The sequence below is a fragment of the Bubalus kerabau genome, chromosome 18, assembly GCF_029407905.1.
Source record: "Bubalus kerabau isolate K-KA32 ecotype Philippines breed swamp buffalo chromosome 18, PCC_UOA_SB_1v2, whole genome shotgun sequence".
NCBI lineage: Eukaryota > Metazoa > Chordata > Mammalia > Artiodactyla > Bovidae > Bubalus > Bubalus kerabau.
The window spans coordinates 866,332-885,262 of NC_073641.1; the positions used below are offsets into that span (position 1 = coordinate 866,332).

The following is an 18,931-nucleotide window of genomic DNA, read 5'->3' on the forward strand; positions in this document are numbered from 1 at the left end:
TTCCGGCAAAACCAGCCCTCCTCTTCCCTTGATTCCAGTGTGAGGCCTGGCCCTGGGCCCTGATTGGTCACCGCCCCAGTCCTGAGCCACTCACGGTGGCCAGGGAGGATGGAACACACCGATTGGCCAGGTCCAGGTCATGTGACCATACTCTCCAGGATACGTGCGAGCTGCTCACCCTGTGTCCGGGGTAGAGAGAGTGTGATGCCCCCAGAGCAGAACTGAGAGTCCAGTCCATGTGTCCGTGTGCTCAGTGTCCTGGGACGTGCCTGCACATCCTCTCTACACACCGCTTTGTCCTCTGCAGACAAAATATTCATGACACACCTCTTCCTTTCCCAAGCGCTGTTTCACACACCCACATTCAAGGGAGCAAGACCTCCTGTTTGAAGGTAGGTTTGGAGATCCTCTCTTAACCTCTGGACTTGTTTCTTGTATTGCTACCACTTCTACTGCCAAGTCACGTCAGTCGTGTCTGACTCTGTGCGACCCCATAGACGGCAGCCCACCAGGCTCCCCTGTCCCTGGGATTCTCCAGGCAAGAACACTGGAGTGGGGTGCCATTGCCTTCTCCAGTTTCTTATATTGTTAGAATAATTTATTCAGTCTAAAAACCCCCCACAAGCACCACCATATGCTTGCTGCTTTGCCTATTCAGGATTCTTAGCTGTTCTGACAGAGAAGGCAATGGCAACCCACTCCAGTACTCTTGCCTGGAAAGTCCCATGGGCAGAGGAGCCTTGTAGGCTGCAGTCCATTGGGTCGCAGAGAGTCGGACAGGACTGAGCGACTTCCCTTTCACTTTTCTCTTTCATGCATTGGAGAAGGAAATGGCAACCCACTCCAGTGTTCTTACCTGGAGAATCCCAGTGACAGGGGAGCCTGGTGGGTCTATGGGGTCGCACAGAGTCCGACATGACTGAAGCAACTTAGCAGCAGCAGCTGTTCTGAGGGCATGGCCCAGGGACCTCCCAAAGGGAATGCATTTTGTCCAAGGAAGCACCTGAGAGGCTGAATCACTGAATCACTTTGCTGTACACCTTAAACAAACAAATTATTATAAATCAACAATACCTCAATTTAAAGAAAAGATATTCCCTCATCAAAAATTGTTCCAAATTTTGTAAAGTTTTTCCTTCAATTGTTGGTTTTTAATATGTGTCTAATTGGTTTGGTGGTGTTTTGTGAGGTAGGGATCCAACTTACCTTCCCACATGGATACCAGATTGTCCCAATGGGACGATTCCTTTGTCCTTGAATAATTGAATATTTTTTAATTTAATAATGGAAATTATTAAATTAAATTATTGAATTAATTTAATCATTAAATATTAAATTATGTATTATATTAATATTATAAAGTAATCTATTATATTGATTAAATTAACTATTGAATTAATTTATTTAAATTAATATTTAATTTATTTTAATTTAAATAATATTTCAATTATTGTGCTTGATTTATTCATATTTTCTATTTGTTCCTGGTTCAGTCTTTAGAAGATTGTACTTTTCTAAGAATTTGTCCTTTTGTTCCAGGATATCCATTTTCTTGTCATGCAGTTATTTCTAATTGTCTCTTATGACCCTTTGTCTTTCTTTGTGGTCTGTTGTAACGTCTCCTTTTTCATTTCAAGTTGCTTTGAGTCTTCTCCTTGTTTTTCTTGATGAGTCCGGCTAATGATTTGTCAAGTTTGTTTATGTTCTCCAAGAAGTATCTTATTGTTTTATTCATCTTTGCTCGTGTTTCCTTCATTTCCATTTATTTCTGCTCTGATCTTTATGATTTCTTTCCTTCTGCTAACTTTGGAGGTTTTGTGGCCATTTTCCTCTTTTTCTAGGTTCTTTAGGTGTTAGATTAGGTTGTTTATTTGATGTTCTTTTCATTTCTTGAGGTAGGCTTCTTGTATTGCTATAAACTTCCCTCTTAGCATTGATTTATTGCATCACATAGGTTTTGGGTTGTCATTTATTCATTGCCATTTGTTTTTAGGTATTTTTAAATTTCCTCTTTGATTTCTTCAGTGACCTGTTTGATTTCTCCATGTATTTGTGTTTTTTACAAATTTTCCTATAAATGATCCCTAATCATGTATCAGTGTGATCAGAAAAGATGCTTGCTGTGATTTCAGTTTCTTAAATTTTGCAAGGCTTGATTTGTGACCCAAGATGTGATCCATTCCAGAGAGTGTTTCATGTGCACTTGAGAAAAAAAAAATGTATTCTGCTGTTTGGTGATGGAATATGCTAAAGATATCAATAAGGTCCATCTAGTCTAATGTGTGATTTAAGGCTTATGTTTCTATATTAATTTTCTTTGTGGATGATCTGTCCATTGGTATAAGTGGGGTGGTAAAGTCCCCTAGTATTATTTTCTTACTGTCGATTCCCTGTTTTATGGTTATTTGTATTTGTCTTACGTATTTAGGTGCTCCTGTGTTGGATGTGTGTGTATTATTATTGCACTATCCTCTTCCTGGATCGATCTCTTTATCATTATGTAGTGTCTTTCCTTGTCTCTTGTAATAGTCTTTATTTAAAAGTCTATTTTATCTGAGATGAGAATTGCTACTCCAGCTTTCTTTTGATTTCCATTTGCATGGAATACCTTTTTTCCAGGCCCTCCGTTTTAGTCCGTGTGTGTCCCTAGGTCTGAGGTGGATGTATTATGGACACCATTTATATGGGGCTTGTTTTTGTTTCCATTCAGCCAGTCTGTGTTTCAGTTGGACCATTTTATCCATTTATAGGTAAGGTAATTATTGCTATGCATGATACTATTATTTACTTTATTATTCTGTTTTTTTTCCATGTCTATTCACTCCCTTCTATTTCCTGCCTAGAGAGCATCCTTTAATATTTGTTGTAAAGCTACTTTGGTGGTGCTGAATTTTTTAACTTTTGCTTATTTGTAAAGGTACTGAGTTCTTTGAATCTGAGTGAGGTCGTAGCTGGTTGGAGTAGTCTTGCTGGTAAGTTTTTCCCTTTCATAACTTTAAGTATATCATGCCACACCCTTCTGGCCTGCAGCGTTTCTTCAGAAAGATCAGCTGTTAAACTTATGGGGATTCCCTTGTTATTTGTTGCTTTTCCCTTTCTGCTTTTACTATTTTCTCTTTTTGCTAAGTTTTTCTTAGTTTGATCAGTATATGTCTTGGCATGTTTCTCCTTTGGTTTACCCTGTGTTGGACTCTCTGTGCTTCTTGGACCTGGGTGTGTTTCCTTCAACAATATAGGGAAATTTTCAGTCATTGTTTCTTCAAGGGAGAGTTTATCTTTCTCTCTTCTCCTTGAATTCCTATAATGTGAATGTTAGTATGTTTGATATCCACCAAATGGCCTTAAACTATCCTCAATTTTTTGGCTTCTTTTCTTCTTTTTGGTGCTCAGATCGGGTGATTTCCACTACTCTGTATTTCTTTGTCTTTTTTTTAAATATAAATATTTATTTTAATTGGAGGCTAATTACTTTACAGTACGGTAGTGGTTCTGCCGTACATTGACATGAATCCGCCACGGGTGCACATGTGCTCCCCGTCCTGAGGCCCCGCCCCCTCCTCTGGGTCAGCCCAGTGCACCGGCACTGCTCTGTGTGTCAGCTTACTGATCTGTCCTCTGAGTCATCCAATCTCTTGACTCATCTGCTGTATTTTTCGTGTCAGTTATTGTATTCTTCCATTATAATCAGTTCTTTTTTATACTTATTGCCTCTTTGTGGAGTTCTCACTCTGTTCTTTCATGCTTCCCCTGATAGAAGTCAATATCTTTTATTCGTTTATTTAATGGGTCCACTGGGGCTTGCTGTGTCATTGGCTTTCTCTAGTTGCATAGAGTGGGGGCTGCACTCAGTTTTGGTGCGTGGGCTTCCCATCGTTCTGTCTTCTCTTGTGGAGCACAGGCTCTAGGGTACATGAGTTCAACAGCTGTGACATGCAGCTTTACTTGCCCCACAGCCTGGGATCTTAGTTCCCAGACCACGGGTTGAACCCTTGTTGCCTACATTGTCCGGAAAATCTTAACAAATGAACCAGCAGGGAAGACCCAGTAAATATCTTTATGACCCTTACTTTGCAGTCATTTGATGTAGATTATTTATCTCCATCTTGTTTAGTTCTTTTTCTGAGTTTATGTCTTAGCTGTTCATTTAGCATAGATTCTTTGTCTCTTTATTTTGCCTTTTTGTTTCTATGCATTAATATTAGGTAGATGAACTATGTCTCCATGTTGAATAAGTGGATGTTTGTAGAGTGTCTCCTAGGCGGCCCAAAGGAACAGCTCCCCCAGGTCACCAGAGACAGGAAATCCAGGGTGTCTCCTGTGTAGGCTGAGTTTGGTGTTCTGTTAGATGGACCTGCATTTGCTTTGGGCATGCTGGTGGGTCTGGCTGGCCCCCAGTGCAGCTGAATGTAAGCCCCACCTCAACAGTTGCAGGTGTACTTCTGGCTGGAGCTGACCTGGAGTGGGACTCACCTTGAGGGGATGCAAGTCACGGCTGAGTCCACCCACCGTGAATGGTAGGAAAGGAGGCGATTGTGTGGGAATCCAGGCCCTTGAGGGCAAAGCCATTTTGGAGGAGCGTTGTGGACGTGGCTGGGCTGGATATGTCTGTTCCACAGGGAACACAGAGACATAGCAGGGCAAGCAGTGCTAGCAAGGTAAGTGAGGAATGTCAGAAAAGTCTCCTTCTAGCACTGGGACAGCTGGGTACAGGGAGGATTTTTTTAAATGTCAAGTGATTTCATCCCTGGATAAAGTTTCAAGAAATCCTTGCCCCTTTGGCACGTGTCCTAAAATTAGTATATAATTCTCTTTCCCATGTGACCTGTGGCTACATTGAGCATCATTACCGACAACATTCAGCGTCAGTAAGTTTGGCACTAACCTACTAAGCATGGGGTCTTGGCTTACCACAGCCCCCAGCTCTCTCCCAGACATAGCTCTGCTGGTTTCAAATCAAGATATGGGGGCTTGTCTTCCTCATTCAGGTCACCAGGGCTCAGGTGCTCAGCATGTCCTCCCAGGGAAGATACCAAGTTGGTAATGTCCCCTCCTAATTCTGGGTCACCCATCAGGAGTATGGGTCCTGACTAGACTCTATCTCTCCCTTCCAATGCATCTCCATATTGTTTTTTCTTTACAACCTTAGTTGTGGAAGAGCTACTCTGCTAATTTTCAAGTTGGCATCTGGGTTTTCCATGTGAGGAAGCTCTCAGAATAAAATAGAGTAAGTGTCTCAAAAAGTGCCGTTTCAGTTTCTGTGGAAGCTGTCTCCTTGTGTAAGTCAGTGGTTCTCAAAGTGTCATCACTGGACCAGCCGTGTTAGCATCACCTGGGAAGTGGTTAAAACTGGAGTTTCTTAAGGTCCACCCTGATCTACTGTATGAGATGCTCTGAATCATTCCTCCAAGCCATACACATGCTCAATCCTAAATTAACCTGAAACACATCTCCCCCAAGGTTCTGGGCCCACCGTGCCCCTTAGCTTTAACCAGGCACTACTGTTCTGCAATTCTGAGGAATTTTAGGAATTTGGGGGGCATGTTTCACCACTCTCACTTGGAAGATACTAAGGAATATCTAATAAGTCGGACACAATACTTCTCTCTCGTCACCCATTGTGAGAGTTCTTAGTACATAAAGTAAAAATAAAGAACAATTTGATTGGTAAAGAAAATCCTACAGCAGGTTGGAAAGGTGCAGATGCTGCATTAAGATCAAGGTCTTGTACAAGGTTCATGGGAGTACAGGATGTACAGATATTTTGTAAACTTCATGGAAAAGAAACAAGGGTGGAGCAGAGTAGCCACTGGGCTTCAGTGACCCCCTACTGCTTAGCTGTGCACCTTCCTGCAGGTGTGATCACCACTGAACCCTGGGAAGAGCGCTTCACACCTTGAATTGTGAGGCTCCCCAGCAGGCTGGCCTGTGACCTCCTGGGCACCATCACCTTCTGCTGCTTCCTGAACTGGCCATGTTTTCTCCCTCTGCCTTCATCTCCTCTGCCTTTATCGCCTCGTCTTTTGTGGGGTTGCCAGTACCTTGTGGTCTGTGCTGGAAGGAAGACGCACGTTTGCACTTCTGAACCCTACTGGCCACCTGATGACACGTCATCCTCCCGTGATCGTTAACTCTGGCCCTGATGGGAGAGAGCTGTGTTCACTCACCACTGATGTACTCTCTTTTAGCTAAAGAAGGAATCCGTTCTAATCATGCTTTTTAGGTGGCTGGATTTACCAAACAGAAATACACGAATCCCAGTTAAATTTGAATTTTTGGGAAACAATGAAAACTTTTTTTTTCTTTTTTTAGTAGAAGTCCATCTCCTGCAATACTTGGGATGTACTTATACTAAAAAATTATTCACTGAGAACCAAATTTAACTAGATGTCTTGTGTTTTACCTGACAGGCTTACTCCCAAGGTAAAGGGGTTCCCATTTTAGCTTCCCATCCTAGGAGTGGCGCTTTGTCTTAGAAAGGAATGTATTTAGTCATCAAAATAAGGTCAGACTTACCTGCACGCCAGCCATGACTTGTGACATATTGATCACATGTTGAAATGATAATACTTTTTGTTTACTGGATTAAAATATAATTTGAAAATTAATTTCATCTGCTTCTTTATGTTTTTAAATGTGGCTACTAGAAAATTTAAGGTATTATACGGAGCTTGAGTTTGTAGTCCATAGTACACTTCACTGGACAGCTTTGGCCTAGAGCAAAAGCCATGCTGGGGGACCTAACGACCATCGGGCTGGGAGTGGGGCACCCCTCTCCCCAGAAAGAGTTAGACTCTCCCCTTTGGAGTCGTTTGTGGCTGAACTGGTCGGGGGCATACATATTCCTTGAGTGTAGTTTGTCTTTACAAAGATTTTATTGTTTGAATTTTTCAGTTCTGACCAAATCTTGGTGGTTTTTGATTGACGAGAGACCAAACAGGCCTGGAGTGCATTTCCTGTTAAGTATATTTGTAGCAGGGTGCTTCCCAGGTGACTCTGGTGGTATAGAACCCATCTGCCAATTTAGGACACACCGAAGACTAGGGATAAAAGTTTGATCCCTAGGTCAGGAAGATCGCCTGGAGGAGGGCAAGACAACCCACTCCAGTATTGTTGCATGGAGAATCCCATGGACAGAGAATCCTGGTGGGCTACAGTCCATAGGGATGCACTGAGTCGGGCATGCCTGAAATGACTGAGCACACACGTGTATTTGCAGTTGAATTATGACAGCAGATTGCGACACATGGGAAGAAGCAAGATGGGTGTGGAAAGGGGGTGGTTTGGGAAAGGGTCTGGTTTCTGGAAGCTGTGCCGTGTTGTCCTTTTTACTCCTCTTTTTCTTCTTTTGGTTTTATGATTGCATACTGGTGGTGGCAAGACAACACTGAATGCATTTGCTAGAAGCAGATGTCCCCATTAATTTAGATTTTAGAGACTGAAAATTAAGGAGGATGCATTATGCAATATGAAAGAAGGAAATGAAAATTTCTTTGGCAACATTCAAACTCTGAATATCTCCTGAGTTGGGTTCGTGGAGGTGGAAGTCTTTTTATATAAGTCTTATATAAGATATAAGACAATATCTTAGGATCATAGTTTAGTTGTAGGACTACAATTCTCCTTGATGATTCACTGCTTTCCTCTCCCTACCCCCTAACCTTCTGAAGTTCTTGGAAAGTCAAGAAACAGTAGTGAGAGCAAAGCAAATGAAAATTCAAGAGCCTTCAGAGGCCAAGGGCTTGGTCTCTGGTCAAATAACCTGACCTTTACTCAGTTCCATTTACAATCTCTCTTCTGGGAAGGCTTGGACGGTAAAAGAATCTGCCTACAATGCAGGAGACGTGGGTTCGATCCCTGGGTTGGGAAGATCCCCTACTCCAGTATTCTTGCCTGGAGAATCCCCATGGATAGAGGAGCATGGAGGGCTACAGTTCATGGGGTCGCAAAGAGTCAGACATGACTGAGCAACTAAGCGTAGCACATGCCAAGCACAGCAACTCGGAGAACCTGCTCTTGCTGCAGGATCCACCTTCTGTCCACTTCCACTTTTCCCTGCAGGTCTCACTACCTGCTGATCATGTTGCCAGAGTGTCCCTCATAGGTGTCTTGTCACCAGTTTGAGGGCATGACCTCCAAGATGTCAGGCCAGTGGGAAGTTGATGCCACATACCTTAGCAGCTGGCAGTCTGGTGCATCTGGTGATAATTTCATTAAGCTCAGCCCTCCCCCACCCTAGGTCTTCTTGTTGGCATTGTTGTTAATTTGAGGATTTCTATAGGACACGTGTGACACATGGCGCTTCAGTAAGAGGAGCTGATAGCCTTGGCTGGCAGAATGAGGCATGGGGCTGTGTGCTAGGTTCCATTTTCTGAGAAGGAGAACACCTCAATTTCATGAGGCCTTGAGCTCTCAGACCCAAAGGAGAGAAACCAAGGGTGTAGAAGGTTGACAGGCACTGACTGGAAATCTGTGTGAGAAGGTGTTACTGCTGGCTGTGTCCTGTGTCTCATGCTGAGCGCAGAAAAACTGATGCTTTTGAACTGTGGTGTTGGAGAAGACTCTTGAGTGTCCCTTGGACTACAAGGAGATCCAACCAGTCCACCCTAAAGGAAATCAGTCCTGGGTGTTCATTGGAAGGACTGATGTGGAAGCTGAAACTCCAACATTTTGGCCACCTGATGCGAAGAGCTGACTCATTTGAAAAGACCCTGATGTTGGGAAAGATTGAAGGCTGGAGGAAAAGGGGACCACAGAGGGTGAGATGGTTAGATGGCATCACTGACTCAATGGACATGCTTTGGGTAAACTCCAGGAGTCGGTGATGGACAGGGAGGCCTGGTGTGCTGTGATTCATGGGGTCGCAGAGTCAGATTCGACTGAGCGACTGAACTGACTGACTGACTGACTGACCACCACCATCATCGTGCACGGTCACTGGCCCTTGTTCAAGTCCAACAGGTCCAACTCCCCTTATCCCCTGGCAGCCTTATTCTACTTTGTGTTTGCAGTGGACTTATCTGGACATCTCACAGTGGAATCATAGATTATTTGTCCATTACTGTTTAGCTTGTTTCACTTGGCATATGACTTCAAACTTTACTCAATTTGCAACACATGTCAGAATTTCCTTAGTTGTTAAAAATAAACAGCACACAGGCTCACCATCATGTACAATCGGGGAATTACAAATTAAAATCGTGATCTATCACACCACACCTCTTAGGACTGCTAAACTCCAAATATAAGATAATACTAATTGCTGGAGGGTGAGGAACAACAGCAATTCCTCATTGCTGGTGGAATGCATGTACAGCCCCCATGAGAGACAGTCTGGTAGTTTTCCCCAAAGCTCAACAGGTTTCACCTTGGGATCCAACAATCATGCTTTCAGTATTTACGCAGTTGCTCTGAAATTGTACATCCAAATGCAAACGAGGATGCAGTTTTGCACAGCAGTTCTATTCACAATGGCTACAAACTTGAAGAAATCAGGATATCTTTCAGTAGATGAATGTGCAAGCAAATTGGTGTACACAGATATCAAGGGGACCAGAACACACCACCCTGAATTATGTCTGACATGAGTTAGTTTAGTTTAATTTAAAATAATAATAATAATAAAAGAATCTGAGTAGAGGTTGCCCCCTATTTTTTTTTTAAATGTGTTCATTTCTTTATGGCCATGCTGTGTCTTCGTTGCTTTGAGAGGGCTTTCTCTGGTTGTGGAGAGCTAGTTCTGCTCTTGTTGCAGAGCATGGGCTCTAGGTGTGCAGGCTTCAGTAGTTGTGGTGCCTGCATGTAGTAGTTGTGGCTCCCCAGCTCTAGAGCGCTGGCTCAGTAGTTGTGGTGCATGAGCTCAGCTGCTCTGAGGCATGTGGGATACTCCTGGATCAGGGATAGAACCTGTGTCCACCGCATTAGCAGGCAGATTTTTAGCAGGCAGATTTTTAGCAGCTAGCTCACCAGGGAAGACTGAGGTTACCCTTTTGTGAGGTACATTTACATTTATGAGAGAAATCTCCATTTGTAAGGGTGTCCCCCTTTGAACCTAGGAGAGGAATAATTACATCTCAAGGAAGGAACACTTATCAGTGAAGAAGTCAGGACTTAAATCTGCAAACAATCATCTGTTTGTTTACTGTGCTTTGCATGATAACCTGCCATAAATGGCCTCTGCCTTCCCCTCAAGGTCTTTCTTCTGTTTGGGGTTGAAGAGCTATTTATGGTGAAGTCTTTGGTCATTTCAGGGAGGACTCAGTTTTCCTTGGCATCTCCTCTCTATGCAAAAGGTATACATGTTCATTAAAGTTCTTTCTCCTGATAATTTGTGTTTAATGATGGAGAAGGAGGGCTCAACCAAGAACCTGGAAGGGGAGAGGGAAATTTATTTTCCTCCTATATACATGCAAAGGAATAACACTCAACAGTGGAAAGGAATGAAACATCAACCCTTGAAAGGGATAAACCTTAGATGCACATGGCTAAGTGAAAGAATCCAGTTGAAAAGGCTGCACCCAGTATGACCCCATTGTGACATTCTTGGAAAGGTAAAGCTACATAGATGATAAGCAGATCACGGAGTGGGGAATTGGAAGTGATCGTTTAGGATGGATACCTGTCAATATGCATTTGTCGAAGCCTGTCACTTTATGTAGTGCAAAGGGTCAATCAGAATCTATTCAAATGTACTTACTCATTGTATAAATAAGTCATAGGATGGAATACCAAACACAACAGCATCTCAACATCACTCACTATTCTATCACTATTCAGTTCAGTTCAGTTCAGTCGCTCAGTCATGTCCGACTCTTTGTGACCCCATGAATTGTTGGTGGGAATGTAAATTGACATAGCCACTTTGGGGGGCAGTATGTAGGTTCCTTAAAAAACTGAAAAGAGAACTACCATACCACCCAGTAATCCCACTGGGTTTGCTGAGACTGTCATAATTCAAAAAGACATATGCACGCTCATGTTCATTGCAGCCCTATTTACAATAACTAGGACATGAAATCTGGAGAAGGAAATGGCAGCCCACTCCAGTACTCTTGCCTGGAAAATCCCATGGATGCAGGAGCCTGGTAGATTACAGTCCATGGGGACAGGAAGAGCCAGACAGGACTGAGTGAGTTCACTTTCACTTTTCACTTTCATGCATTGGAGAAGGAAATGGGAACCCACTTCAGTATTCTTGCCTGGAGAATCCCAGAGACGGGGGAACCTGGTGGGCTGCCGTCTATGGGGTTGCACAGAATCAGACACGACTGAAGTGACTTAGCAGCAGCAGGACATGGAATCAACCTAAATGTCCAGCAACTGCGAAATGGGTAAGGGAGAGTGCTACATATATACAGTGTAATATTATGTAGGCATTAAAGGAATGAAAGTGGGTCCTCTGAAGAAATGTGGATGGACGGTCAGTCATAAAGTGAAATGAGACAGAAAAACAAAAACATATATTGTATCTTCATATATATATATATATATATATATATATATATACACACACACACATATATATATATTCGTATATATGAATTTATACGTTTATCTGTCTATCTATAGGCTTCCATAGTAGCTCAGCTGGTAAAGAATCTTCCTGTAATGCCAGAGACCCTGGTTCAATTCCTGGGTTGGCAATATCCCCTAAGAAAGGATAAGCTACCCGTTCCACTATTGTTGGGCTTCCCTTGTGGCTCAGAGAGTAAAGAATCTGCCTGCAGTGTGGGAAACCTGAGTTTGATCCCTGGTTTGGGAAGACACCCTGGAAAAGGGCATGGCAACCCACTCTAGTATCCTTGTGTGGAGAATCCCCTTTGGCAGAGGAGCCTTGCAGGCAACAGAATGAACAGGATTGAGCAGCTAAGCACAGCGTATATGGAAAATGGTGCTGAGGCTCTTATCTCCAGAGCCCACATAGAGGCACAGACACAGAGAAGGACCTCGACGACGCAGCAGGGGAGGGAGGAGGGGCAAAGTGAGAGGCCAGCAGGGACATGCATGCCCTGCTAGGATGTACGTTTCCTGTTGTTGCTTTTGTTTGTTTTTAAATTTCCTTTATTTATTTCTAATAATCCTCAGGTCTTTAACCAGACAGCTAGTGGAGAGCAGCTGTCTAATATACGGAGCTCAGCTTGGTGCTCTCCATTGACCTAAAGAAGAGGAATGAGGGGGTGGGTGGGAAGCTCAAAGGGGAGCAGATATATATGCACATATAAATGATTTACTTCATTGTACAGCAGAGAATAATGTAACATTGTAAAATGACTATAACACAATTTAAAAAAGAGAGAAAACAAATAGGTGGTCCTGGTGCTACGACTCTGCACTCCCAAAGCAGGGAGCCCAGATTTGATTCATAGTCAGGGAACTGTATCCCACAAACTGCAACTGAGACCCAGCGTAGCCAAATTTAAAAAAAAAATGAAAAATTACGAATGCCACAGACAGCATAAAAAATAAAATAGTATCCATATATTTCTGATAAATGTTGTAAAAAATGGGGACATTTCCTTTTCAGGAAAAGTCCTGACGGTTATTAGAAATAAATTAAGGAAATTTAAAAACAAACAAAAAGCAACAACAGAAAACCTATTATGCCAAACAAAAGAAGTCTGACACAAATGCAAACCCATGATCCGGTTTTTATGAAATCCTAGACAATAGATCTAATCTCTCGAAACCAGCAAATCATTGGCTGCCTGGTGTTGATCAAAATGGTTGGGAAAAGGACAAGAGAAGATTTGTGGTGATGGAAACATTCTGTATCTTGCTTGTGGTGGCTGTACATGGGTGTATTTATCTGTCAGAAATCATAAAACTATACCCTTAAATTTTACTGCATGTGGATTATACTAAGGTCATGAAATGATACTTAACATGATTTGTCACTAGAGAAATGCAAGTTAAAACCACAATGAGAAACTATCTCACATCTAAGATAGCTTCAATGTAAAGATCAGAAACAACAGAATATGACAAGAGTGCACAGGATTAACAAGTGGTGGGAGAACGTGGAGACACAGGAACCCTGTATCTTGCTGGGGAGAATGGAAGATGATGTGGCCACTGTGGAAAAAAGTTCACACATTCCTCAAAAAGTTAAAATTGACCTATGAGCTGGCAAAACTGTTAGGGGAAGCACACTAATTGAAACTGCCCACCCTGGCCAGGCACCATAGTAACAATTTGCATGAGTTGTTTTATGACAGGAGATCCTGATAAGGAATACGAAACTAATAAGCCACCACCAACAGGAAGAGTTCGGGAAGGGTTAAAAGGAGACACCGTGTGTCCGTCCACTTGCCAGAATCCCTCTCGCTAGCATCCATCTTGGCTGAGCGATGCGTGTGCCACCAGGAAAGACTCTGAATTAGAATGATTGGCCAAAGACCACCCAGAAACTAATCCCATCACCATAAACCCCAAGACTGCGAGCCACGCGGCAGAGCAGTTCTCCTGGGTTCCCTTACCCTACTGCTCTCCACCCGGGTGCCCTTTCCCAATAAAATCTCTTGCTTTGTCAGCACATGTGTCTCCTTGGACAATTCATTTCTGAGTGTTAGACAAGAGCCCAGTTTCGGGCCCTGGAAGGGGTCCTCCTTCCTGAAACAAAACTACTCTAGGTCTAAACCCCAAAGAATTGCCAGTAGGGACTCCAACAGACACTTGTACATGAATATTCATACCAGCACCATTCACAACAGACAAAAGGGAGATGCAACCCAAACGTTCATCCATGGGCAATGGATAAGCAAAATGCTTTACAAACACAGTTACCCCTCAAACAACACAGATTTGAACTGCACAGGTCCACTTACACCTGTATTTTTTTCAATAAATATATCTATGGCATGTCCCATGGTTTTTGAATCCACAGACATTAAACCGAGGTTATAGAGGGCTGACTGTAAAGTGTACACAGATTTTTGACTACATGGAGGATCTTAATACTTTTTTGCTTTCAGAGAACTAATTTTGTAAAGGGAATGGTGCTCAGAGATATAACTTGATACTTTCATCTCCACCTGCCTACCTCCCATCTTCATTCTGAAGTTTAAGATCTGCCTCAGTATCAGCAGGGCCACAGCCATGACTTTCTGCCTCTACTCTGTTCCTGCAGGTGCCCCCCCCACCCCTCCCCCCATAGTAGTCACTGCTTACTGTTTCTCCGGCCCAAACAACGATTCCATTCTTGGCTCCTTCCTTCCACCAGCTCCAGACATGAATTGAAGAAAACAAAGTTGATTCTGTCTTTGAGACATATCTAGTTCTGCCCATACACGAGTACTTGCTTTACTACACTACTGGTACCAGTGACTTCCCTGATAGCTCAGATGGTCAAGAATCTGCATGCCATGTAGGAGACCCCAGTTCGATTCCTGGCTTGGGAAGATCCGCTAGAGAAGGGATAGGCTACCCACTCCAGTATTCTGGCCTAGAGAATTCCATGGAGTGTACAGTCCAGGTGGTTGAAAAGAGTCAGACACGACTAAGTGACTTTCATTCATTCACTCACTGACTCAGTACCAGTGAGCAGGCAAGTAGATTTAAAGTAAATGCTGCTTAATTAACTGCCCATCTAGATGGAATAAAATCGATCCAACAAAAGTCAGTTCCAAGTGAATAGTGAACCTAAGTGGAAAGGAAAGAAAAACCGGTAGATGACATAGGGGAATATCTTCATGACCTCAGGTAGCCAAAAGTCCAAGGGCAGGAATTTGTGTCTGCTGCGTTCATGCCGCATCTCCAGTATAGATGCCCAGTGTTTCCAGAGGGAACATAAAGGAAACTTCAACACCATCTGGAGGAAACTACACACATGCAAGCACTTGGGTCATTGTGAAGACACGCAGTGTTCTTAATGATCAGATTGAATGTCATATAAATGTCGCTTCTCGTTAGTCTAACATCTAATGCAATCCTAATTAACAGCCATTCAGACTGATTTTCAGGATAAACTGATTCTAAGTTTCACATGAAAAATGAGCAAGAATACCTAGGAAAGCCTGAGGGGGAAAAGCCAGGTCCAGTGATGAGGTGTGATAAGGCCTACCAGGAGATAAGACAGATTTTTAAAGGCAGGATTATTATCATTTTTTTTGAAGAATCCAGGCCACTACTGTTACAAGTTTCGTCATTGGCTCGGATACCACTACATAAAACACTATTCCGAAGACTCTTGACTTGTTAGGTGCCTCCCGATTCAGAGATTGGGAGGGCCCTGGGAGGCGCAAACGGAGGCGGCGGCGATCGCCTTAAATCAGAAAGTGGTGGATAAGTTTTTAAAGGTTTGCGCAGAGGGGCAGGGGGCTCGCCAGGGCACCCAGCTGCAGTGCCCTGTAAGCCCCCTCCTTTCTCAGGAGGTAAAGCACAGTCTCCCTCCTTTTCTTCATCAATGGCAGAAAAATATGATCTGCGCAGAAAGTGGAGACCCACCACCATCCACCGCCATAGCCTCCCCCACAGGCTCTCTAACAGCCTCATGACGGGGGTCCAGGACATTTCTAATCACATTCCACAGAGCAAAAGCATCTACAGGAACCCTTTTTGGCCCATGTTTCTCTTTCCCTGTTCCGGAGATCTTTTAACTGTTTGGTGACTGAATCTTATGGATGGTCTGATTGGGGATGTGTCTCTTAAGCTCTTAGGAGCATTTTTAGCTTAAAAAGACCAATCTTTATTAGAATGGTATCGGGCTGCTGCCTCTTTTAAATCTTTTTCATCTTGAGGTGAAGTATATTAATTATAAACAATTAACAAATTGCTTTTATTAATAATTTATAATTATTTATGCATTGTCATAAATAAATATATGTATTTATATAATTGTACATTTTAATTAATTAAAGTAATATACTGTAAATATAAGTATTTACAATAAATTTTTGTAATATGTATGTAATGTAAATGATTACAATGTAATTCATAGCTATTATTAAATATTAATCATATATAATGTATATGTATATACATAAGTATAATGAATATATATAATAATGTAATAATAGCATTATTTAATAAATGTAATACATTTATATATTATTAGATTCATAAACATTTATTAATATTAAAATTATATTATTTAATTACAAAATAATAACAATACATTTTAATAAATTAATGTAAATTATTTATATATTTTATTACTAAATCACGTTGGCAATTAATGTAGTGGATTAACCAGATTCATGAGCAGGATCTAAAGCGTCTCTAATCATATTTCATAGAGAAAAGGTGTCAGTGGGGACCTTTTCTGGGCCATGTAAAGTGTAGTAAGTTTTTAGGGGCTTCCCTACCTTTTCCCAGATATCTAGGTTAACAGTGCCCTCTTCTGGAAACCAAGGACATTGCTCTTGTACAAATGTAAAAACGATTGAACATTAGCTTTCTTAAACTTAATTCCTCTTTTGTTTAACAGTTGTAAGATTACTCCTATAAAGAGTTGTCATTCTTTTGACTCACTGTTACCCATATCAGAAAATTATCTTTTTTACCTCTTCGTCAAAAAGATTTTTACTTCCCACTGTTTTTTACTCTACCTATTTTATGCAGGGGGGTCTGCGGCATCCTGAGTGGGGTCCTAGCCGTCCGAAAAACTGTACAATGGGGGAGACTTACCTTCGGGACCCTGTTTCGGGTGCCACTTTGCGGGGTCCAGCCCCAGTTGGATCCAGGGATTCTCTCAGGAGAACGGTGTCGGCAAATGGAGAAAGTAAAGAAGAGAGATAAAAGGGGAAAAAAATAGGCTTAATCTTCCTTGGTTTACACAGAAAGCCAATAAAGTTCTTGACACAGAACTTGTTCTGTTCACGGAGTCTGCAGGCGCCCTCTCAGATGGGGTTAGGACGCAGGACGCCCTCTCCCTGGTGAAGAAGCAGGGCGCCTTCCCGATAGGGTCTTAGAAGCCCAGGCAAAAAGTGAACAGAGAGCCCCTGTGTTTTAAGTAGTCATCCTAAAAAAAGAACAGAGAGAAAAAAAGAGTGAAAAGGAAAAAAAAAAAAATGACACAGGGAGACCAAGCTCTGATGAAGCCGGGTCTGTAGCTTTATTTTCAAAAGGAGCTTTTATACCCTAAGTTACACATTTCCAGAAGTGAAAGATACAGAGTTATATCGAGTCAGCTCAACATTACATCAGTTTCACCCTTATCAAAAGCAGGACATTTTTTGCATAGCTTTTTATAAACAAGGGTCTTATGTTGTGCACACCATCTTCTGGCCCTGTGGCCTGTTAACATTTTGTAACTCTTTTGTGATAAAGGTTGGTCGCCCAGAAAACCTGTTTTCCCTTTATCTTTTTAGTCTGCAGTCCCCCTCAAGAAACAGAGATACATTCTTATGGAACAAAGGCACAGTGGGTTACAACAAAGAAAGAACTTACCAACTCAAGGGTTTTCTGTTGCTAATGCCAAGGCTACTGCTTGTTTTTCTTGCATACCAACTATTTTTGTTAATGTACTCCCAGGCGCACATTGGGTAAAGGACAAGGAAACTCAGCAGCAAACATTGGCTCAACAATGCAGTATTATTTTAAAAAAGCTTTTTTATCGCTCGAAGGTTATGCTTGGGGTGTTGTGAACAATCATGTGCATTAGTTGTAAGAATGTGGATAAACCTGCCAAACAAGCTAAAATAGTAACAGAGGGGTTAAAGTAAAAATGTTCCTTTCAAGCCCAGGAGACTTAGTAACTAGAGCCTTAAGTTGATTTGTTTCAGAAAAAGGTGGTCAGGGATAGCCCCCTGTAAATGTCAAAAAAGTTGGTGAAAAGCATAATATAATAAACAGTAGACAGACAGATTTTAGTTTTGGGGTAGATGCTGGAGCAGATCCAGGGAATCCCTTGAGTCCTGTTTCGCCTTTGTCTGTCAGGTCCTCTCCACATGACGTTTGTCATGGTTGGGATCTCTCATGGTGGCTCCCGACATACATCAGAAGCTTTCTCTATCTCCTTTATACTTTAATAAAACTTTATTTGTAACTTTATATATAAAAAGCTTTATATATATATATATATATATATATATATAAACTTTATATATATAAAACTTTATATATAAAAAGCTCTGAGCAATCAAGCCTCATCACTGGCCCTGGATCGAATTCCTTTCCTCCAGAGGCCAAGAATCCTGGCATCTGTCACAGCTCATCGCAGCAACATTTCAATACTGAAGAGATCCTCCAAGAACTAAGAGTCTTTTAATAGTACAAAGCCATAGATTACAAAATGAAAATACATATGACCCCCCCCCCCTAATTTGTGCAGCTTCACAGGTGCCACTATGAGGGTCAGGAAGATCCCCTGGAGGAGGGCATGGCAATCCACTCCATTGTTCTTGCCTGGAGAATACCATGGATAGAGGAGCCTGGCAGGCTACAGCACATAGGGTCGCACAGAGTGGGACACGAATGAAGTGACTTTACACTCACGCACCTTAATTTGTCAAGAAATAGCTGGAGTAACAGCAAATTTAGCCTTGGAGTACAGAATGAAGCAGGGCATAGACTAATAGAGTTTTGCCAGGAGAACACGCTGGTCATAGCAAACACCCTCTTCCAACAACACAGGAGAAGACTCTACACATGGACATCACCAGATGGTCAACACCACAATCAGACAGATTATACTCTTTGCAGCCAAAGATAGAGAAGCTCTATACAGTCAGCAAAAACAAGACCGGAAGCTGACTGTGGCTCAGATCGTGAACTCTTTATTGCTAAATTCAGACTTCTATTGAAGAAAGTCGGGAAAACCACTAGACAATTCAGGTATGACCTAAATCAAATCCCTTACAGTTATGTAGTGGAAGTGATAAAAGAGATTCAAGGGAATAAATCTGATAGAATGCCTGAAGAATTATGGGCGGAAGTTGGTGACATTGTACAGGAAACGATCATCAAGACCATCCCCCCAAAAAAAGAAATGCAAAAA

The 18,931-nt window shown here is 42.2% G+C and overlaps 1 long non-coding RNA gene across 2 annotated transcripts; it reads left to right on the top strand.

Moving 5' to 3' along the window:
- The first annotated feature begins 183 nt into the window (after nucleotides 1–183).
- Nucleotides 184–5,893, top strand: LOC129633175 (uncharacterized). 2 transcript variants are annotated; one of them, XR_008704941.1, is made up of 5 exons: nucleotides 184–392; nucleotides 2,918–2,972; nucleotides 4,426–4,514; nucleotides 5,147–5,224; nucleotides 5,854–5,878. It is a non-coding gene; the product is annotated as an uncharacterized LOC129633175 (long non-coding RNA). The 2 variants fall into 2 exon arrangements; XR_008704940.1 differs by lacking the exon at nucleotides 5,147–5,224 and having other exon boundaries at nucleotides 5,854–5,893.
- Nucleotides 5,894–18,931: the final 13,038 nt, after the last annotated feature.